Here is a 24,620-nt window from a genome sequence, read left to right as displayed (position 1 = left end):
TTATTGTTCAGGAAGCCATCCACTCCTCCCAGGACCAAGGGCAGCCTAATATGTTGCTAAAATTAGACATTAAAAAGGCTTATGACAAAGTGAATTGGGACTTCCTCTATAGCTGCATGAAGGCCTTTGGCTTTAACAAACAATGAACAAATTGGATTTACATTTGTATATCAAACCCTAGGTTATGTATCTTACTAAATGGGAAATTGGAAGGCTTCTTTGAAGCTCGTAGATGACTCAGACAAGAGGATCCTTTATCCCCATTCTTATTTATAATTATGTCTGAAGCCCTTAGTAGGAGTCTGGAGGCATCACAAAGGTCCAACAAACTATCAGGAATTCGGATCACGAGTGGAGTAGAACCATGCACCCATCAATAGTTTATTGATGACCCAATAATTTTAGGAAAAGGATAGCTAAAGGAAGCTAAGGAAATTCAGAACATATTAAAGTTTTATGGGCTAGCCTTGGGAGAGATAGTAAACAAAGAGGAATCAGAAATATTCTTCTTTAAAATAGTAGCACAGGAGGAATACATGATAGTTTTGTATCTAGGATACAAAATAGGGCATCTACCACTAACATATTTAGGGATGCCTCTAGACAAAGGTATTACAACAAATAAAGTTTGGGACCCCCTGATTGAAAAAGTGAGGAAGAAGCTTTCATCTTGGAAAGCCTTATGGCTGACAAGGGCAAGCAGACTAACCCTGATAAAAATAGTATTAGCAGCAATGCCTATCTACTTTCTATCTTGTATACCACTTCCAAAAGGTACATATAAAAAACTAACTCAAATAATGAGATATTTCTATTGGAATGGTGCAGAAGATAAAATAAAAATGAAACTAATATCATGAGAAAAGATAGATGGAGGAACGGGAATAAGAAAATTATTATGGCAAAATATGGCTTTAGGGGCAAAATTGGCATGGAGAATATATACATCCTTAGAAGCAAAATGGGCCAGAATCCTTAGGAGAAAATACATGTCACAAAATCAGAGAGAGGTAGTATTTAGGGAAACAAATCCACCCAAGGGATCTAGAATCTCAAACTTTATAAGAGAAAGCCAATCACTGATAGTGAACCACCTATCCTGGGATATTCATGATGGTAGAAAAATCTTTTTTTGGGAGGATTCTTGGGGTGGCTAACCCTCAATAGACAGTCTAATGAACACAACTGACATTAAAAACCAAATGAAATCTTTATGGGGGAACCATTTAAAGGATTTGACACTAGCACTCGAATCAACAATGGGGTGGACATGGAAAAACATGATCCCATTCTTAGTGGACAACAAAGACCAAGAATTGCTACAAATTCTAGAGGGAAGAATAATAACACTTAGACCTAGGCCAGATGAGCTTATATGGTCAAAATCAAAGAATGGACAATACAATTGCAAAGATGGCTTTAGAACCATATATGATCGATCTCCCGATATCTAGGACATTGCACTAACAATAAGGCAGAACTATTGAGCCTAATAGAAGGTTTAAACTTATGTAAACAATTAAAAATATCCAAATTAGAAATAGAAGGGGACTCCGATATTATTGTTAATGCAATAAGCTCTAGGACAATATCAAATTGGGAGCTCAGAAGCTTAATGGATAGAGCCCTATTGCTAATGGGAAGCTTCTCAGACTACATGATCAATCACAACTATAGGGAAGAAAACACATTGGCTAATAAGTTAGCCAATTTAGGGGCAGATGGAACAAATATAACTACATCACCAACACATAGGCAGTCAAATCTGGATACTCATACACAAATAAAAACTAAGACAATATCCTAGAAATAGTATACTCACAACAAATTTACATGTAGAATGGAAGGTATATATAGGTAGATGCGCAGATAAAGATATATATGCACGTATAAAGGTGTATTTATATATATGTGTACATGTGCATATATATGAGTAGAGACATATATGGATGTACATATGCATATATAGCTATATATACAAGTATATATGGACATATATATAGTTATAAGCGCATACAATCACATATATACCTATCAGTAGTATCATTAGAGAAGAGACTACTAGACACAAACGAATATAAACAAGGTATGATGGCAGATGCAAGACATGGTCTGAATCCTTAGCAAACTAGAGACACTAGGATATAAAACAAATAGAGAATAAATGACAAAGCGATCAACAATCTCAAAACTGATTTCACATGACAAAATTGAGATGGTACCTTTATAGATTTGACAGGTACACACATACTCATCCGCATACATACAACATGATAAAATATATACTTGCATGCATATATATGCACATATATATAGATATATAAGTATGGATATATATAAATATGCATATACAAATATATATGTATATGCATATATGTATATTTGTAGATATATGCATATGAGTGCATATACATATACATAACCACATAAATATAAATGCATAAAGACATATACATATATGCATACTCGAACATGGATATAAATTGAAATGAACAAATATATACCTAGATAGGAATATAGATATATTTGCCCACATATATATATATATGTGTGTGTGTGTGTGTGTGTGTGTGTGTGGGCAAATATATCTATATTCCTATCTAGGTATATATATGTATATGGACATATATATATGTATCAATGTAGTATATAAAAATGATGAAACAATATTAGCCAAAAATCATCATGAAGATACTGCTCAATTGTTTGAGTAATGATGCACTGATAAAGCTAGGGAGTAAGGCGAATCAATAATCATGAAAAAGATAATCATCACTCCTGCAATCATACAATAGGACATTTTGGGGGAAGGGAATATGTCACAATTATCAGCAAGCAATCATATAACATATTGAAAGACATATAGGCAAACTTCATGTGACTAGCCTGGTACAACTGGGCTCACAATTTGTAGTACTGACTCTACCAGTTTCCATAACTAGTATATCTTCACATAGGCATACTCCACTTAGCTCTGCCTAAAAATGGATTTCAGTATTTGTCTTTGCCCTGAGAAGCGTGAAATGTCCTTCATAGGAGAAATTTCTAACAAGATATGGTCGGTTATCCTTAGAACAAAGGATGATTTGGTTATACATGTGACCAAATGGATTTTGGGTAATGAGATTATCATTTCAGAACATAGGAAATGAGTTAACAGTAGCATCCCAATAGGATTTGCAGCAATTTTATTTACAATGGGAGAAGGAAAAGAAGTAACAATCATATTATGCAGGTTTATTTTCAAAGAAGAATACTTGGGTAACCTGGAAATGGCAATAAAATGTGTGGATGAAAATCTACAAAAACCTTACCCGGAAGATTACTCTAAAGTGGCAGAAGCCATTGATAAGGGGGAGGTGCTCAATGTAGAATTCAAAAGGCCTATTCTTAGTAATAAAGACCAGAGACTTTGTCGCCAAAGACAAACAAAGATTGTAACAATCATTAAATTTCCTAAGAAATGGCTTGGAGTGGTTAAAGAACCAAAAGGGGAATGGTGGGTGAGTTATATGGTAGAAGAAGGATGGACCCCGTTCTAGGTTGATAACTCCACCGAATCATAGGACTCTAGTATGGAAGCTACAAATGACAGGGAAGAAGATTAAGCTCCAGTTACATTTTTTTTCTATCACTATTATAGTAAATCTTATACATAGAGATATAGGATCTGTAGTTAGCTCATGGTACATAGTGAACTGTTTATTTTCTTTCATATAATATACATAGCGAAGGGCAAGATACTCACTGTATGACAATATCAAAATATAGTTAAACCAATACTTAAATAGACATAAATTTTGAATATCACTGTAAGAATCTAAAATGTAGGCTAGAGAGGTTATGGTAGTATCAATCCTTTGCTAACCAGTTCTTTCACTTCTGATAATTAGTTTAGACTGGGTAATCTTTGAAAGTAGAGCCAACAATTTCTGATGTTGACTTATTTTGAAAGAAACCTAGTCTAGAATAACAATAGGGGTGAGTATACATAAATAGTATTGGCTTTTATTCTTCTCTTGACATTAACAGTTAACATAGTGGTTTTGTAGAAGAAGGTTTTGAAAATCTATTTTATAGGAGAAGGTTTTGAAAATCTATTTTGCAGGATAAGCAGAAGGTGACAAATATGGCAATAGGGAACTTGGAAAGTTGGACAGAAATACACTATCCCATGTAAATAAAAGATTCTCCATAAGAAGGGATTTTTGATAAGATAGAATGTAGAACCTATAAAAGGTCATATGTAATTTAAATGATATTAGGTTGACTAGACTAATGGTCCTAGGCAAGGCCAAAGGTTTTCTCCTCTTCACTCGTTCCTATCAACACCCGCACTAAGCTAAGATTGTAACATTCTTTATTAATAAAATATGGCTTAGGCCTTTTTACTGAGCAAAAAAAAAAAATACCCTATCAGCAGCAATGCACAACAATATCCAATAGTTACAAACCCAAAACCAAGCCTTTGGATTGACCTGGGCTGATCGAAACTCCCAAAACTGATCTAGAGAGCAAAAATAGTGATTTAATGCTTTTTCACCATGAAGTGGGACATATTTTAAGTCTTTTAATTATTTTGAATCATATTTTAGTGCATTTTGAACTTCTTTTTGAGAATTTTCATCTTTTTAGCACATTTACAATAGAATCAAGATTTCATACTTGGGTTGACTTAGGGCTCAAATTGTGACAACTAGATGACCAAAAATGCAAAATATAATGAAGACCCATTTGAGATGGGTGAGTTTCCTACTCAAAAATATAATTATATCACACTCATGAGAAAAAATAAACTCAAAAGATATTAAACACTCTAAACATCCCCTTAAAATAGTGAAACTAGACAACCTCAAAAAACCATTCTACAAAACACAAAATGAAAACCCAGAATATTTCAAAAAAGTTTAAAACACTATAAAAAACTTAAAATAAAAATTTTCATCGTACACAAATAAGAAATATTGAAAGATAAGTGCATATGAATTTAAAATCCTACCTTGGTTCTTGTGGAGGTAACGAAAATTGAAGCAGATTGATGAAGAATGAAGACACAAAATCAATCCACAAACCACTTAAGGATGTCAATAAACATTAATCAGATTCAAAAAAAAAAATCCAACCAAACTACCATTTATAATCTAAGCAATCTTCAATGAAAGAAAAACCCATTGAACCACATATTCGAATTCTATTGTAATTTTCATCTTCAAAAATATCATACAATTTCTCTAGAATTTTTCCAGTAAAACCACCAAAATGAAATCCTTAATAATATTCAATAAAAATACAATATAACTCCCAAAATCATCCCAAATCTTGCACAAGAATAAAAGCAAACCTTCACTCAAAAAATAGTAAAAATTTCTAGTAAGTCAATAAAGCAAGATTATTAAATTAATATCCTAGATTAATAAACCCATAAAAAATATTTTCCACTCTTAAATATATATAAGAAATAATTATTATCCAACATGTAAAATAATTAATCCATAAAATAATAAATTTAAATTGAGTAACAAATTTCCAACAATAAATATTTTTTCCCATAATAATAAATTATAAGAATATTTTATAATAGGAATATATTTGTTATTAAGACTAGAGCACAATGAAACATTAAATTAAATAATTACTAAAATAAGTATAACAACTAGGCTATAACTTATATCAATAACTTAAATAATATAAAATTCCACTAACACAGAAAAAAATCACAACCTCATTAAATAATACCAATAGGTATCAAATCAAAGACTCATAACTTAACCATAGACAATAGGTTAAGAAGATATTGTATCCATGACAAATCCAATAGGGTGGACTCAAAGTAAGGTAGTTGTCCCTAATTTGAGACAATGGTTGATGCTAGGTACAAATTGGACCTTAATACTATCTTCACAATCACAATTGGGAATAAAGACATGCTTAGACCTTTGATAGTAGGTGGAGTTGATGTCTAGTACCTTCATCTTGCATAGCAAAAAAATTCTTTCCAAACATATATACATATAAACCAATTCAAATCTAGTGAAAGCAAATCATGACAGAACACGACTCTCACAAATGAGTAATACAATATCATTCCTTTCAACCTAGCTACCAATACATAACATATTATAATCATCAAATCCATATTTATTAAATAGAATTAGTAACCATCTAGCATATCCAATAGTATCATCTACACCATAGGTTAGCACATCATAATTCATGATGATAATAATGCTAATAATATTAACATTGTAAACCAATACCATATTGATGTTCTCTCATCAACTTGCCTTCGTCTTCCTCTTTTCTCTTTGAGGTTCCTAATGAGTTTTGGAATAAATTCATTGATAGATTTCAATCCAAGCGTGCTGGGTGGAAGGGTGCTCTATTATCCCAGGTGGGGAAGGTTCAAATAATTAAGGCTACTCTTCAAAATATTCCTATTTATTCCCTTAGCCTTTTCAAAATCCCTAAAAGATTCCTAATTAAAATTAAACAGATTCAAAGTAATTTCCTAGGGTATGGCATGAAAGCTAAGAAGAGACTGAATCTTTTTTTGTGGGATCAAGTTTTCTTATCCAATAATATAGGTGGTATGGTTGTCTATAAGTTGAAGGAGTTTAATTCAGCCCTTATGTTGAAACAACTTTGGAGAAGGTGGAAACATAAAAATGATTGGTCCTGGATCATCCACAAAAATTATTTAAATGGGTAATCATATATTCAAGAGATGCTTGAGGATGAGAGACCTATGGCCTCTTTCTCTATCCTTTGGAAATTAATTTCGAGCACTAAATCTATTTTTTCTCAAGGCCTTTTGTGGTCATTGAGAAATGGGAAGAGTATCTTGTTCTGGGATGATAGGTGGCTTGGGTATGCTCTGCTAGCCAATGAACCTATCTTTGATCATTTTCATTATATTTATATAGGGTGGTTTGGTAGATGGGTGATGGATTATATCAATAACTTTAAATGGGTTGACCTTACTCTTATCGATCACACTTTGCAGACACTTCAAAGATGCTTGAGCTTTGTACACATTCCTTTGTCTAGATCAGAGGATCTCTTGATGTGGTCTTTCTCAAAATATGGTAACTTCTCTATTTCCTTTGCTTTTAATTTGCAGACTAGGACCCTCTTTCCCAAGCCTTTTTGGGGGTTAGTTTGGAACCACATGATCATTCTAAAAATCAACATAGATTCTTTTGGCTGATTATCCTGAACAAAGTCCTAACTGTTGATAATGTTTGTAAAAGGGGGATGGCTATCCCCAATCAATGTTTTCTATGCTTGCATGATGCTAAGAATGTCTTCCACATCTTATTTAGTTGTGATTTTTCTCACAAAGTTTAGGCTTACTTTTGGAACTTTTGGTCTCTCGACTGGGTCTTCCCTAACTCTTTTGGTGAATGCTAGTCTCAATGGGTCTTACCCTCTTCTAATTAGGCTCTCTCATGTATTTGGAACCTCATGTTGCCTCAGATTACTTGGGGTCTTTGGAAGGAGCGAAATAATCAGATTTTTAGGGATAAATCTTGTTGTGTTAATGTTGTTTCCAATAAAATCTATTTGGATATCAAAGAAAAATTTCAGGTTGTATATGATGACACTAATATTGTTGGTACTCTCATCCCTTCAAAGGATGATTTGAATATTGCTCATGGGTGGAAAATTAACTAGGATATTTCAAAATCCTTGTACAAGATGAAGAATCCTAGAGATAGGATCAAGTGGCACCCACTCCCAAAGGGATGGGTCAAAATCAACATCAATGGGATGGCGAAGGGGAATATCGGACCTGCTGGTTGTGGGAGAGTGGTTCATGATCACAATAGTAGGCTTGTTTTGGCAGTAGCCCTCCCTTTGTGTTCCCAAATAAACCACTTTGGAGAGGTTTTTGCAACCTATGCTAGGGTCAAGTTGGCTAAACATAAAGGAATAAGAAGGGTTTTGCTTGAGTGAAACTCCCTAAACATTATTAATTTCCTTAAGGGATCCTCTTCTCCTAGTTGGATGATAAAAAATATCATTGAAGATTACCTTATGCTCCTGAGAGATTTAGAAGAGTTTTAAATTTCTCATGTGTTTCAGGAAGGTAATAAGGCAGTTGATATTTTGGCCAATATGGGGGTTGGTTTAGATAGCAGAAGAGTGTGGGTTATTAATGATTGTATCCTTGTGGATCTTCACAGCCTCATTAGTAATAATTGTAATGCATGTGAAGCGTAGGGGGTTCTTGGAAATAATGAAGGTGAAAGGGCTTCAATGTCTCCTAGACAAAATGGTTTTTATTATGACTGAGCTGAACTTTTTGGAGGCTTTCCTTTTCTTCATTCTCTAGTTGAGTCTATTGCTATTGTGTTGCAAACTATGGGGTTTGGAGTTTCTTTCTTGATTGGAGGGGATAGAAACTACTTGGAGCCCATGGTGGTGTATGAGGAGTGGCGTAATAAGGAATATTTTTGGAAGGAGCTTTCTACAGATGGGTTGATAGGGTATATGGAGATGTTGCATGGGTTGGATGCCCTGGTTACTGATTCCTTCATTAAGGGATGGAGGGATGGTCTGCTCTACATCTTTGTTATTGAGCTAGAAGTGAATGAGGAACTAGTGGCCAAGGTATCTATTGGTTAACAGATCATGCAGATTACTCAGAAACAAACACACTTTTTACCAGAAAGAGAGAAATCTTTCACATTCATTGTTGGCATTTTGATGTAGTTTTGTATGACCGTTGAATGATATAGTTTTCATTGTTGGCAACATCATCTCTTTTGTCTTCACAGTCTATCGGTAGTAAGTATACTAGTATACTAAGGTCAATCGACTAAGAAATAAAAAAATAGGATAAACAATGAGTAGACTGGCAAGTAGTGCATAGATCAACAAACATCAAGTAGACCGGCAAGAAGTGAGTAGATCAGCAAGAAGTAAGTAGACCAGAAAGAAGTAAGTAAACCAGGTAGTGATGAGTAGTTAGGTATAGAAGAGGTCCACTAGTTAAGGTAAGAATAGAATGGTATACAGGAGGAAACTGACTAGACATATTTTGATCGGTACACTGAAAGAGTCTATAATCGATAGATTGGTAACATTCAATTAAACCACGAGTCTTCTCTAGTCAACCGGTGAACTTAACGGTATGTTCAACTACCTTGACAAAGATTCATGCAATGATTTCAGGGGCATGATATAATGCATGAAAATGGAATTTTGAATGGGATGTTTTGGAGGGAAAGTTGGTGATAGACTAAAGGGTCAATAAATTCACATCTCATTCTTGAGATGGTTGTTGTCAAGATGAAGAAAAGATAATGTGAAAGTGTACGCAGGGGGAGTTTTGATAGAGTGTAGAACTGAGTGATAGAGGACCGGCAGATTAGAGGTCAGCAGAGTGGTGACCCAAGTGACAAAGGACTGACAGAGTAGAATTCAAGGATTAGCAAAATTCACTAAAGGGGAAGAGTTGAAGGTGCATTCAGGAAATCAGTGTTGTGCAGAGCGGACACAACCAATGCAGAAATACTATGGTTCTTTATTGTGATCTGATCAAGCTAATCAGTAGCCACTTCAGCATATCATCCTTATGTTGTTCTTTAACCATTGCAACTAAAGTCCCTTAATAGGGTGGACTTTAACAAGTCCCATTGTATAAATCCTTTAATCGGGTGTCATCTTAATTGATCATTTAAGACCTTTGATAAGGCTACCTTTAATAGGGTAAAGGCACTAACATGCCTTAGACAAAATCCCTTAACTGGGTGACACCTAATAGTATCTTTGTAGTCTCCTAACAGGGATGGCTCTTCATGAGGCGTACTCCAAAAGAGTACAAATTTTGTGAGTTCCTACTCACACCATGGTTTTCTCCCATTTGGGTTTCCATGAGATAAATCTTGGTGTCACTATGTTTCTTTTCGTGCATGGTTATTCTTCTGCAATAGATATTTATGTTGATGAGTGTTAAGTTAGTGATAACTTAAGTTAAAAGTTTTAATTGAAGTAAAACCGGTAAAGTGATGATTCACCTCTCCCCTCTCAGCATAGGTTGGGACTAAAACTTGGTATCAGAGCTAGATTCCTCTGAAGTGAAGCTTGTCATCTTGAGGATAAATATCATGGAAGAGTATTGGTATTAGAAGAAGATTGATGAAGCAAATGAAATCATTTCTCAACCAAAAGAGAGACTAAGAAAATCTCTTGCAAAAAGGAAGGAATTAGCTCAACAACTAAATGAGATTCAGGACATCATAGATCAACTCTCTTAATGAAGTGGATCTGAAGAAGTTGAAGAAGTAGTCTCAAAACTCATGGAAAAGAACAAGAAACTGATTGAAGCAATCAAACATCTCAAAAGAGAACATGAAGGCCAGGCTCTAAGAATGACTGAGATACTCGAAGCCAGTAGAAGTGTTGATGAAAGAAAAATGGAAGCAGAAGAAGAACTATCAAAGGTTGAAAGAGATAGGAGGCTTGTGGAAGATGCTCTGAGAGAAAATGATGTAATCATGATTGAGAAAAATGAGGAAATCCAAATTATCACTCAAGAGAATGAATACATACATAAGCAACTGGATGACAACACAGAAGAAAAAGAAAAAATGGTGAAAGAGATTTAACAACTCAAGAGTGAGTTGAAAGCAGAGAATGAGAGAAATGATAAGATGAGAAAATTCAATGAAAGCTCTGAGAAGTTACATAAATAGTTGAAGGCTCAGAGAAGGACAAAAGAAATAACTGGTCTTGGTTATCCTAGTACAAGTCCTATGGAAACTAGTGAATCATCCAAATCCAAAAAGATGAAGGATGATAAAAGGAATCATTTTGGAGTGAAAGGTATGAAGTTCTCCAAATATTTTTGTAATCACTGTGGTAAATCAGGTCATAAGACTAATGACTATAGAAATAAACTGGTTAGTCAAAAGAAGAATTTCACATTTGATGGATACTGCCATAATTTTCATAAGTATGACCACACTGCATATGAGTGTAGATATCAATCTAGCAGTATGCCAAATATAATAAGTTTTAATGGAAATTGCATCACATGCAACAAGTTTGGACACAAATTTGAAGAATGCAAGCTCAAGTCAAATGTATCAAGACAACCATTCAAACAAGTTAGTCCTACTAAAAGGAATAATCAGTTCAAAGCAACCTGTTTCACCTTTGGTAATAATGGTCATGTTGTAGCTAATTATAGAGTGGGAATCAGGCAAAGAAATAATGTAGGACCATGGAGGACAACTAGTATGGCATATTTTAATTGCCATAAGATCAATCACTTATCTAGAGAATGTAGGAATCAATTCTATAACCAGACTGGAGACAAGATCTCGTTTGGCAAGAAGAAAGGACAAAATGAACTAAAAGGGAAGAAGAAAATTGAAGAGGTGAAGAATGAAATGAAAAATACATGGATCAAGAGAAAAGAAAGCAAAGAAGAAGAAAATCTTCAAAAAACCAAGTCATCATCCACCGGTGATGATAGTTCCTCTTCAAACTAGACATATTGATGCTCAGGGGGAGCACTTATAGTAAGATTGCTTTTGAATCCCCTTAAAAAATTTATGGATATGTCTACCTACATAGTTTTGATGCATAAAAGTTGGTCTAAAAGTTCATTGTTGAAGAATGTCTTGTGAGTTAGTTATTTGTGTATCGGTATCGGTAACAAATAACCGGTAAAGTAAAATCAGTGTACTTTAAGTTATAAATTTCAACTGACCATTGTATTATAATGCCAATAAATATTAATGGATAAATAAGGAAATGCCAACACATTTTCATTTATCCCACCTTTCTTAAGAATCTCTTGAGCTCCTGTGTGATCAAAGGTGATTTGAATCTTGCTAAGCTTTATTTGTGCAGAAAATTCAAGCAAAGTGATAGTGGTGTTTGGTATTACTAGGGAAAACATATTCAACTTTGTCTGAGAAAATATTGTTTGAAGGTCATCATGGTAGCACCGATATTGACTCCTGTGTTACTTGAAGCTATCAAAGAACCCCAACCAAGTTCAACCTGCACCCGATGAAAGCCAGTGAAATTGACATGACCGATTATTTATCATCTGTTCCCTCTGGTGTATTGTTGGTAGAAGATATTCTCTCCTACATTCATTGCAAGCTCGAATAACTTGGAGACAAGTTCATTCGAAATGAGTTTAAAGGGTTTTGTGACAATGATCAATTGAAGGCAAAATTTCTACCTCTGAAGACAAAGGGTTTGGCTAATGTTGTTGATTTTCCTGATCAATTTCATGATGACTAGGTTAGATATGTATTGAGCAGGGTTCATGATCAATTTTAATGGCTTAAAGCGCATGCATTGTTCAAGATTACAAAGGTGTTTCAAAGAGTGACAGGGTTCAGTGCAATCGGTGAAGCATTAACCCTAAGAATGATTCCATCAACTAAAGTCATCCAATTAACCAAATCCCAGTGTGATAGTAGAGAAATGACAATCACCCATATTGAGGATGCTAAAGTAAGATTTGCCTCTATAGTGTTGGGTTACAAGGTTTATCAATCAAGCTGGATGAAAAGTGTGTCAAGCAGTATCATACATGCTGGATATTGAATTATCAAAGAGGAAGCAACCTATGATATATGTGAGATGATTCAAAGCCAATTTATGGTAAACATGGAAAGAATTAAGAAGGACAAGAAGCAACCCTTCAAATATGGCTCACTACTGGTATCTATATTTTTCTACGAGCAAAACTTTTTCCCCGGTAAAGGTAATGTAGTATGGTCAGAGGAGAAACCTACCGTGGTTCAAATAGGTGAAATGACTAAGGATTTGGGAAATAAATTTGGTGAAACAATGTGAGGATATTTTAAGGAATTTCAAACTAGGATGCACAAGAGGGAAAGTATTCCAACCGATATAGTTCAAAAATACAAAGACAACATCTGTTTTCTTGTAGATACTGACTATTGTATCACTCAAGCAGTTCAACCAAGAAAATTTTGGGTTCCACCTATGGGCTATAAGGTGGCAGTATATAAGGTGGTAGTAGATCTTGTTAAAATTCATGTCAATATGCTACTGTCTAAACTGGTAGACTCTAAGGCAAAGAGATTTGGAACATGTGAGGAGGCAAGATCCAAAATTAAATAGGAACTTCAGGTGCCAATAATGAAAAGAAAAGTAAGAAGAATGATTGATACCCTTGACAAGAAATATGGAGGCGAAGCATCCGGTGCTACTACCTCCACTGGTGCTAGTAAGAAAACAAGGGGCACACCTACCAAAGATAAGAATTAAGAGGTGGAAAGAAGAAAGTGCCAAAAATAAAACCTAAGGGAACTGCAACAACCAATCCTACAACATACTCAAAATAAAAGGATCTAGGTACTCTTGTATCTTCCCCAAGTAAAGATAGACCAGTAGGAGTGACTTATACAAGAAAGAAGAATAGTGATTCAAAGCTCAAAAACAATGAGAAAGAGGGTGATATCATTGACACCCTAGTAGAAGAGTAAATTAAAAAAGTTAGAAGGAGTGGAAGAGACAAAGCTCCAACAATTGATGAATTGGTCAATGGGATCAAAGAGTTTGGAGGTTTGTCTGGTGTTGGGAAGACTTGTTCTCTCAATAATGATGAAGATAAAAGGAAAATTGAAGAAGCCCTAATTTCGAACTTAAATAAGTTTTGTAGAACACCCAGTGAACTATATTGAATAATCCCATTATATTTGCAAGATCAAACTGAAGGGAGATGGAAAAAAACTCTGGTTGTGGAGAAAGAACACATAATAAAAGCACTCATGGAAGTGCAACATGATTTAGATCTTGAACAAGCTTCACTGGTGGCTGAATCATGCATACAACACTTCAAGATAAGAAATAGAACATGGAGAGTGGAAATAGGTGAAATTGAAGCAGTACATGAAGAAGGTGTCACCTTGTGGAAGAAAATCATGGCTCAACAAAAGGAAACTGAAGAAGAAATAGAAAGGGAAACCAAATAGAATCAAGGCACAACTGTCCATGACAAGGAAAAAGGCAAAGGAAAAGACTGTACTGAAGATTTTGATGTTTTCTCTATCAATGAGATTATAGGAAACATTGTGTTAGATATTCCCATTCTAGAAAAGGATGTTGAGGAGCTAGCTCACTCAACACTGGTGAAGGAAGTTGATCAAACTAAGCTCCCTAGTCAAGATGAAGTGTTAGTTTAAGACATTCCTTATGAGGATACACCTCATAGAACCTTATTGATACCAAATCCTATTCTCTGAAGAAGGAAAAGAGGAAGAGAAGAAGCCAGAGGAAGTAAAAGAGGAAGAGAAGAAAGCACAAGAAGGTAAAGAGGAAGAGAAGAAAGAAGAGGATAATAAAGCGGTGATGAATACTCCTCCAGCAAAGAGGAAGTTGGATTTAGGAATTAAAAGTGAGAAGAAGAAGGAAGAATAATTAAAGTAACTAGTTCAGAAGTCGAGACAATAGAAAAGGAGGAAGAAACAGAGGAGGAAGAAGGAGACTTGGTCATTGATATAAAGAAAATGAACCCCAAGCAGTTGATGAAATTCTCAGGAAAACTGAGAATCCAAGCTAAAAAGGCTAAACTAAGAGGAAAGAAAAAGAAGGAAAGAATTCTCATTTCTTCCAAGAATATTATTTCTGACCTAATCCCGGACATTGTAGTTGATGATACTGTACCCATTATTGATCACTTGGATACCCTTGTTAAAGTAATTAGTTCAGAGGCAACCGATTTGGAGAAGGTTGTAGTAAGACAATATGAAACAAAGAGAGGAGACAACTTAATGGAACAAATATCAGTTGGAAAATTTTCTCTTTCCACCAAAACAAAAGAAGTTAAAATTATACTGCAACAAGTTGGAGAGCTATTGGTGAAATCTTCAAGTTTTTCTACCTTACTCAAAGACTTAGAAGATAAAAGAAATCACATTCAAAAGGAAATTCAAGATCTAATAATCTCTTTTGATCCTCTTACCAGCTCATCATCAACCTTTACTGGAAAAGTCAAAATGCTAAATCTTGAAATCAAAAGCTTGAAAGAAGAAGATAAAAGAAGTCTCAGTTTGTTAGAGCTCCAGTGCTATCATAGGACTAATCATTGACTTCATGAAATTAAATATCATAGAAGCAAAATGCCTAATAAGTGAACCTGACTGGAAGACTGTTGATGATATGGAGGTCTTCACTATAGTCCTACATGGCCACTTCACCACCATGAAATAGGTACAATCTTCATGGGAATCTTCTTTGAAAATGGCTAAAGAAAACTTCAAAGAGATTTTTTCTTTATTTAGTTAGCCTTTTCTATTGATGGAAAAAGGGGGAATTTTTTGGAGTCTTGTACAGTGTGAGTTACAAGTTACAAGGGCTAGTTACAAGGGCCAGAATCAACACACTTTTATAGTATTTTGTAGCATTTGCCACCAATGCCAAATGGGGAGTTTGTTCACATTTTGATGTAGTTTTGTATGACAAGTGAATGATATAGTTTTCATTTTTGGCAAAATCATCTCTTAAGTCTTCACAGTCTATCAGTAGTAAGTAGGTTAGGATATTGAGGTCAACCAACTAAGCAATAAGAAATCAAGATAAACAATGAGTAGACTGGCAAGTAGTGAGTAGATCGGCAAACAACAATTAGACCGACAAGCAGTGAGTAGATCGGCCAAAAGTAAGTAGACCAACAAGTAATAAGTAGACTGAGTAGCGGTGAGTAGTCTGGTATAGAAGAGGTCCACCAGTTAAGGTAAGAACAGACTGGTACATAGGAGGAAACCAGCTAGACAAATTTTGATCGATACACCAGAAGAGTCTGTAACCGACAGACTAGTAACTTTAGTTAACATTCAGTTAAACCAGGAATCTTCTCTATTCAACCGACAAACTTATCGGCATGTTCGACTATCTTGATAGAGATTCCTGCAATGATTTCAGAGCCATGATTTAAGGCATGACAACGGAATTTTGAATGGGATGTTTTGGAGGGAAAGTTGGCGATAGATTGAAGGGTCAATAAATTCACATATCTCAATCTTGAGATGGTTGTTGTCAAAGTGAAAAAAAGATAATATGAAAGTGTACATAGGGGAGTTTTGATAGAGTCCAGAATTGAGTGACAGAGGCCGGCAGAGTGGAGGTCAATAGAGTGGTGACCCAAGTGACAAAGGACCGACATAGTAGAATTCAAGGATTAGAAAATCGGTAAAGGGGCAGAGTTGAAGGTTCATTCAGGAAATTGGTGTTGTGCAGAGAAGACACAACTAATGCAGACATAGTGTGGTTCTTTAGTGTGATCTGATTAAGATAATCATTATCCACTTCAGTAGATCATCCTTATGTTGTTCTCTAACCATTGCAACTAAAATCCCTTAATCGGGTGGACTTTAACAGGCCCCATAGTCTAAATCCCTTAACCAGGTGTCATCTTAATTGATTATTTAAGACCTTGGATAAGGCTACCTTTAATAGGGTAAAGGTGCTAATAGGCCTTAGAAAAAATCCCTTAATCGGGTGGCACCTAACAATGTCTTTTTAATCTCGTAATAGGGATAGATCTTCACCGGGCATACTCCAGAAGAGTCCAAAGTTTGTGAGATCCTACTCACACCGTGGTTTTCTCCCATTTTGGTTTCCATGAGATACATCTTGGTATCACTATGTTAATTTTCATGCATGGTTATTCTTTTGCAATAGATATTTATGTTGATGAATGTTAAGTTAGTGATAACTTAAGTTAAAAGTTTTAATTGAAGTAAAATCGATAAAGTGTCGATTCACCCCTCCCCTCTCGGCACTGGTTGGGACTAACATTCATTTATCAACACAAAAGAATGCTACAAGATAATTATTATTAAATATAAATCTTACAAACTTTACTCCTGCACATATCCATTCAATATAAAACAGATTCCACCCAAAATACTCAAAGTAGCATAAATGTTGATCGATTCTCACTCATGCCTCACAGGATAAGGGGGATCAGATCCATTTAAGTAACAATAAAGAACCTTTTTTAACAAAAAAAAATCAATGAATTCATAGACTAAGAAAGAACTGGTAATGAAATAAATTATTCTGCACATAAGCATACATCCCAATAGAGATTGCTATATCTTTCAAACACACAAATTTAAAGATCATATCAAAATATCATTTCATTCAAGTACCACAAATGTCTACACTAAAAATCCAAAGAAAATTAAGTCTGTTCCTCTAAATCAAAGTTTTTGGGACCGTTCAAAAGACTTCCAAAACCATACAAATGTCCATTATGCTATGATAGTCTATTACAAATAAAACCAGAGTTAAATGATTAACTCTACCTGAGATTTAAAGAAGTTTAGTTTTAAAACTCAAAAAGCAATAACTAAACTAGAAAATCGGCATAAGCCATGAGCAACAGAGGCATGATCAGACTCCTGTAGATGACGTGGCTTCAACTTGTTTGTCTTGTGGTGTGGGAGTGCTTTGAATGTTCTGCCATTCTAAGTGAGTTGAAGAAAAGTTCAAAATGAGATGGTAATGTGGGAGGCCAATATGTAGGATTCCCTGCTTCCATACCTCTTTCTTTTTTCTTTCTTGTAGGACCTTAGCCTTATGCATATCTAGATGATCAAATTTATATCTGGCAACATACAACTGCAATTTGAACTTCTTGAGTTCAAGTTCAAGGTTCAAGGCATTTGAAATTGATGCACAACTATAGTGTCCAAGTTCTATAGGAAATACCACCCTGGACTTCCCTCCACATTTCTTGTCAATATATGCTAGTTGTCGACTAACTACAATTAAAATACAGCTATCAACAGAAACCTGGGTAACCTGAAAGGTTCACCCTGAAAGCCACCAACTCTAATATAAGTGAACTGAGGGAATTGGATAAAGTAACTACCATAAATGACAATAAATTCCATGGCTTCCATTGTCAATGTCTTATTTGTGTTTTACTGTAATTCATAAACCAATCTTCCTGCAAAAACATCATTCTATCTCATAAAAATCTCTGCATATCTCTATTCCTACATGTGAGCATAATATTCATATACCCTTATTCCATCAATCCTGGGTTCATGATTCAAGCCATTCAAATCCCGGGTACAAGAAAGAATATTAAATAAATATGAAGACATAAAGAAACCACTCATTCCCACAAACCTGTTCAGACTCTCGTGCATTTTTTCTGCAATTACCTACCCCCAATCTAGGCAGGAGATTTAATTGAGCATGACTTGGATGTAGAAGTACATCCAGTCTTCCCAGTAAAAGGCATGGGCATTTCCTTTTAACCTATTCAACAGAATGATAATTTCCCGCACCTCTATTATGAAGTATTCTCTAGTAAGTGGCCTTGGTAACCTAGACCCCCCCTTTTGTATCTTCAATAACCAATTCCTGACAATCACACTTTTATAAGTACTCTTCTTCTTAAAAAAGGAGTATGTAGTGCAGATAGTCCAGTCCTCATATGGCTCCTTATGAGGTATGCCCATATCTTCCATTATGGTCTCCCTGTCTATTTTTAATAACACTTCACCATTAATATTCCCAATACACCTGTGCTCTGCATCATTACTTATTTATACATTCCAATACTAACTATGGGCATGGTGCAATGATGGGAACCATGATAGCCTCAACAAAACCACTCTTCACAAATCTCTCCATCATTCAATTCTAAATTGGGTTTTTGGTTCTCTCATGAAAATCGGAGAGATCCACCTAGGCTAATGAAGTATCTCCCATCTCTGGGAGTGAACTAACTAGGCAATAAGATCAGCCCAATTTTGGTAGAGTTTGCCTCATAATGGCTCCTCTCATTTTAATCAAACAAATACAGGAATGTAATTATTCTTATACATAGCAAAGGGGAATGAACAATAGCTAGCTTCCAGAATAAGTAAATACAATAGAAGAGAGAATGATTAAAACTAACCTCATCTCAACAATAAATTCTCAGAAAACTATTATGTGTAGATATAATACCTCCAATTTTCCTCACTTGCATGGCTACTTAGGAAATTCTTGAAAGAATTGCTAGTTTTTGCAATAAAAATAGACAAAATCACACTCAAGACTTAGCTGGTTGTACTAATTAAGTAAGTTCACGTGAGCTAATGCTTAATTTGATATATAATTGACATGCATTTAATTATGGATCATTCCATCACATGACTCACAAATTATCATGATTTCTTGTCATAATTTAGAAACTGACTTTTTGAATCCCCAAAATATTCTCTTTTCCCACCGCCACATTCACTTCATGATGCATGTGTCAATTTTTCATAGAACTTCTAACTTTGAGAATTCAAGCATTCAACCTTCAACCAAGAACCAAGAGGTTCAAAGGTTCAAGTTCAATTTTGAGAAATAACACAGAACAACACATAACACTGACTATGCGAAAAAACGAAGAACAATTAATGAGCAAAGACAAAATCGACATATCACCGACTTTGAACCTTGAACCTTGAACCAAAAAAGTTCAAGAATTCAAGTTCAATACAAATTACAACAAATCACTTGTTTTACCATAAAACAAAGCCGTGAAGAAAATTTTTTAAAGCATATTTTGAACTTTGAACTTTGAACTTTGAAAAGGTTCAATGACTCAGGTTCAAAGAGAGGAAATATATGACTAAAAGAGAAAATAAACACCAAAAAAGAGACCTCTGAGTTTGAAGTTTTTAATGAAGGTAGGGGGGCTAACATTGGCTCTGACTGGGGACTGGGACAACAAGGGACCAAGACATGAACCTCAGGATCTCTAGTTTTGTAAATTAGTCTTAAATCAAAAGGAACAAACAAACACAAAACAAAACCGAAACAACAAACCAAACACAACAAAATTTATGTACAAGACTTGTGGGGGACTCCCACTTACAATTGATATAACTTTAGATCCTACCAATTGTATGTCAGGGGAAGAACAACACCATCCCAATATGTTAACTTGAAATAATTAGGGCCTTTTACCTCTTGAATTTCAAACATCCTTTCCATAATGATTCGAACTTTGCATGTGCACCTTTTGGTTCTCTTCTTCTATCCCAAAGTAGAACCTGATCCCCCAACATGAATTTCCATGGCTAGGCTCTCCTATCAAATAGTTTCTTGGCCCTCATTTGATGTTTTGTAATCCAATCAACCAATTTATCCCTTTCTTCATCAATCCTTATCAAATGCATAATCCACTTCTCCAAAGAATCTTGAAAATATACATCTTCAATAACATTCTGTAAATTTGAAGGTACAAGTTCTAAGGGAAGTGACACTTGAGCTCCAATGTCATACTAGTTCAAAAGGTGACATCCCTATAGCTCTTTTTGGAGATGTGCGATCTACCCAAAGATCTTCATATAGTATTTTGTGTCAGTCTTTGAAATTTTCACTCACCAAATTCTTCATAATATTTATCATTTTTTTATTACTTGACTCTTCTTGGCCATTACCCTGAGGATAATAATCTGATTAGTGAGAAAGAGATATCCCATGATCATAACAAAACAATGAAATCTTCATAGAAGAGAAGTTGGTTGCATTATTAGCCACAATTTTCTGAGGAACTCCAAATTGAACCAGGATATTTTCTTTAAGAAAATTACAAACAACCTTGGAAGTTGTCTTCCATACTAGAATAGGTTCAACCCATTTGGTGAAATTATCTGTGGCTATTAGTATGTGTTCATAACCACCAACATCTTGGACTACAGGAATCTGTTCATCTTTTCTATTCTTATAGGAATCATGACGATCAAAAAAATGTTTCAAATAGACCAACCCTTTAGGAATTCTATTCCCTTTTAATTATATTACCCCATCATTCATTTCTTGACCCTTCTCTGACGAAAACTCCGTACTTTCAGCATCTGATCCTTCAAAGAAGGTGGTACCGAATGTTCCTACACAATGCAAGAAGTTGTTGATTTGTATGTCATTCTCGAAGACCTACTGAAATTTAGAATAATTAGGTACACTAGCTTGGTATATCAATTCCACTCGATAGTTGTCATTTGATAACTAAGGAAGAGGAATTAATAGAGAAGCCGATACTACTAATGAATCGGCTTTAGAGTTTTTTTCTCTCAGAGTGGCTTCAATAGAAAATGCATCAAACCCTTCAATTTCATCCCATAATCTATTTCAGTCATACTTCAATATCTCATTCTTCACATTGAACAATTCTTTGACCTATTTCACAATCAAATCTACATCTCCCTTAACTTGCAGAAGTCCTAGTCCCAATTTTTTCACTTCAAGAATCCCAACAACAAGGCTTCATACTCAACAGTATTGTTTGTGTTCTTGAATTCCAGTTTAAAAAGAAAAGGGATGCATATACAAGAGGGAGGAATGAGAACTAACCTGATGCCAGAGCCTGATGCTACACAACTCCCATCAAATTCCATCAACCATCGATTTTCCTTTGCCTCTGGTTGTGAAAAATTCTCTGGAGGTTCATTATCAGATAAAATCATATTATTTCCAAATTGGCATTCAAGGTAAAAAATTTGAGCCTTTGGATCATCAGAGAGAAAAATGGTGAACTTAGATTTGGGTTCAACCTGCAAAATGACTCATTGTTTCCCTATGGGAATGGTGACTTGAGACCAATCCATCTTTATCTTGTCACCCAAGTCTCTATAAAATTTGTGACTTAATAACATGTCGTAACTTGCAGGGATATCAGCTATTAAAATGGTCAACTTAATTATTTTATTTGGATGAGCGGCAAGAAACACTTGAGCATCTTTGATCTATCCTAATAAGGGTATTTGTTTGGAGTCCATTGAATAACATCTACGAAAGGTTTTTATTAAGGATAATCCCAAAGCCTTAGCTACTGCAAATGGAACAATATTATGTGAGGCACCTGAGTCTATAATAGAATTGTTTAATTTATGACCATTTATGAGAATTAATTTATAAAAATGGTCGGGTTTTGATTCAAGAATAGATAATGTATCATCAGTTTGAAGGGCTATTATTTCAATGATAACTTCATGAGTATTAGGATGAATTGACACATCACCTTGGAAGACAATGCAACATTAAGTGATTGTTGTAGCATGTTAGCTTGTGATGCATTATTTCCTTTTACAAACTTAACTAGCTTATCAAGTTCTTTGGGATTGAATTTAAGGTATTCAGCTACTGTAATGTGAATCCAAGAGAATTTACAAAACTCTACAATATCAAATGAACCTTCACTCTCTACATATTTCATCAACTGTAATTATTGAGGCTTATAATCATTATTATGAAGACTACAAACAATGTCCTTACCTTTAGAATTCACAACAGAAGATGAGGGAGCACATTGAGGTTTTACATTATGTTGATTTCTATTCAGTACAACACAAAAAGGATCCTTCAAGGTAACCAAAATATCACCTCCTCTTTCTGAATCTGACTCATACTTCAGGAAATTGATTTCAGAGTCACCAGGTTGCCTAAAAGATTCTTCTTCACTTATTTCATTTGAAACCTCTTTATAACCTATCAGCTACACATAATGTACCATCTCTAGACAAGACTTACCATCATGCTCATCAGTGAGATGAAAAACACACATATTCCCCTTTAGTGGTGGAGCTTCAATTACCAATCTTTTTTGGGTTGCAGGTAGTTGCAAGGCTTTATTCCCAGTTCCCATAGACTGATTTGTATTCCTCATTGGTATGTCTTGGTAAGGTTGTGAATAAGATGTACTAGCCTTGGGTAACTATCTTTTGAGCATTATTACATCATTCATCAATCTCTAAATTATAGAGTCTAAAGAAATAGATGATTGCGAATTGGCGACTTGTACTTCTCTCTTCCATTTTCCCGCAGTGATCAAGTCATCCTCCAATTCAACGACAATTGTTTCAACATCATTCAAAGTTGCAACTCTTTGTCTCTGAATCAAGAAACTTATCTCTGAGGGTATAGAATTTATAAAAAAATATTTCAAGTTATCTTTTTGTCTCAAAGTTTGATTTCCCTTCTGTCATTCCTGTAAGAAATAAACCAACTATGTCTACAAATGAAAAGATCAGGGAAATTGAACTCAAGAGTAACATATAACACGGTTTTGAGACCTTCTACACTTTGAACTTATCCAGAGTTTAGGTGGGTATACCTTCTGTGAATATTTTCACATTTTAAACTCAAGATCCACAGTAAACCAGTTCCTAAAAACCTGTGGACTTCATCACCTCATTGAAACTACAACATTAAAGGAAAAACTTGTATTCATTTTTCAGTATTAATCTTCAAGAAAAGATAGAAAGAAGTCCTACAATCTTATACCAATGCCTTATCTAGGCCACAAAGCCACCTAAATCAAACAATAATTCTCAAAACTGAACACTCACATACATCTCATCATTTTGGCTATTGTGAATCCCATACATGCCTAACATATATATAGATCCTCTCCCATTCAACTAAAACAATTCATCAAATTCATAGCGACAAACAATAGACTTGCTGACAAAAGTATTTCATGCACATTTAATTCCTCTCCTAAAGAGAAAAGCCAGAAATAACATCTATAAGATTGCCTTACAATCCATGCTCATTCGAACAACCCTAGATTATCCAAATGAAACCAGCAAACTAAAGAGTGCACACTAGAAGACAGAAATTTTAGGCCTAAATCTTTGATCTGTATATTCATATTTATTTCTGAAAATATTACATAACTCAGAGCAATCTTTTTAAAACCAAAAAAAGGTCCTAAATATATTTTGCCAGAGGTTCTTTACAAAATTCTTGTGATCATTTTTACACTAGTCTTGGTATCCATTTATAACATCATGGATGTATACAAGCTTCAGACATTCCTAGAAAGGTTTGTTAAAAATCGCAATGTTCTCCAAGAAATGGTTACAAGTCCTTTTCAATATCAACGACCTCTTTTGTTTGTTGTTTTGTTGCAACCTCTTCTACTTGTTCTGGAATATCCTCCTTTTGCCCGATATAATTGTCATTCCACACTTGGAACACATCATTACTCGGCCAAGAGAAGCTAACAATTTTCTTCTTCATTCCTTCTAGCCTTTTCCACGTGACCCTTAATTTCCCAATTTATGTTTCCATGAAAACATAGTGTGATTTCACCTTTTCAATTTCTTCAACTGTTTTGACAAATAAGGATGTGTCATCATTATTAATGATGTCATTAACCCTTTGGGACAACTTGTAGTCCAACTCTTCTAGCCATGCCTTCTCCTCTTTTAACTATGTAGGACAAGCAAAAAACCCTAGAAATAATTCATATTTGTGATCAGAATATTCCTCTCTCTATATAGTTGGGCCTTTATTTTTACACCTGCCCTTTCCTCTGAGAATATATTCATTTGTCTTATGAAATCACTAGTGGACCTGAGATTATCATTTGCCTCTGCATCTGCATTGGATGAACACATGGGCTCTAATTCTTTACCTCTAGGCATCCATTTATTACGAATTGGTTCCAAGGTGGTTTCATCCTCTATTAATTTGGTCAGAATATTCAGAATCCTCTTCATATAAATGTGAATGATAGAGGGCCTAACTAAATCAACAAACTTCAAAATTGTGGCTCTTACCTTTTCCTCATACTTGCTTGCAAACAAGGCTTGAGCCTGTTTCAACTTTTCCAACTC

This window comes from Cryptomeria japonica, chromosome 11 (genome assembly GCF_030272615.1).
Source record: "Cryptomeria japonica chromosome 11, Sugi_1.0, whole genome shotgun sequence".
Classification (NCBI taxonomy): Eukaryota; Viridiplantae; Streptophyta; class Pinopsida; order Cupressales; family Cupressaceae; genus Cryptomeria; species Cryptomeria japonica.
Note: the sequence above shows the minus strand (reverse complement) of the source record.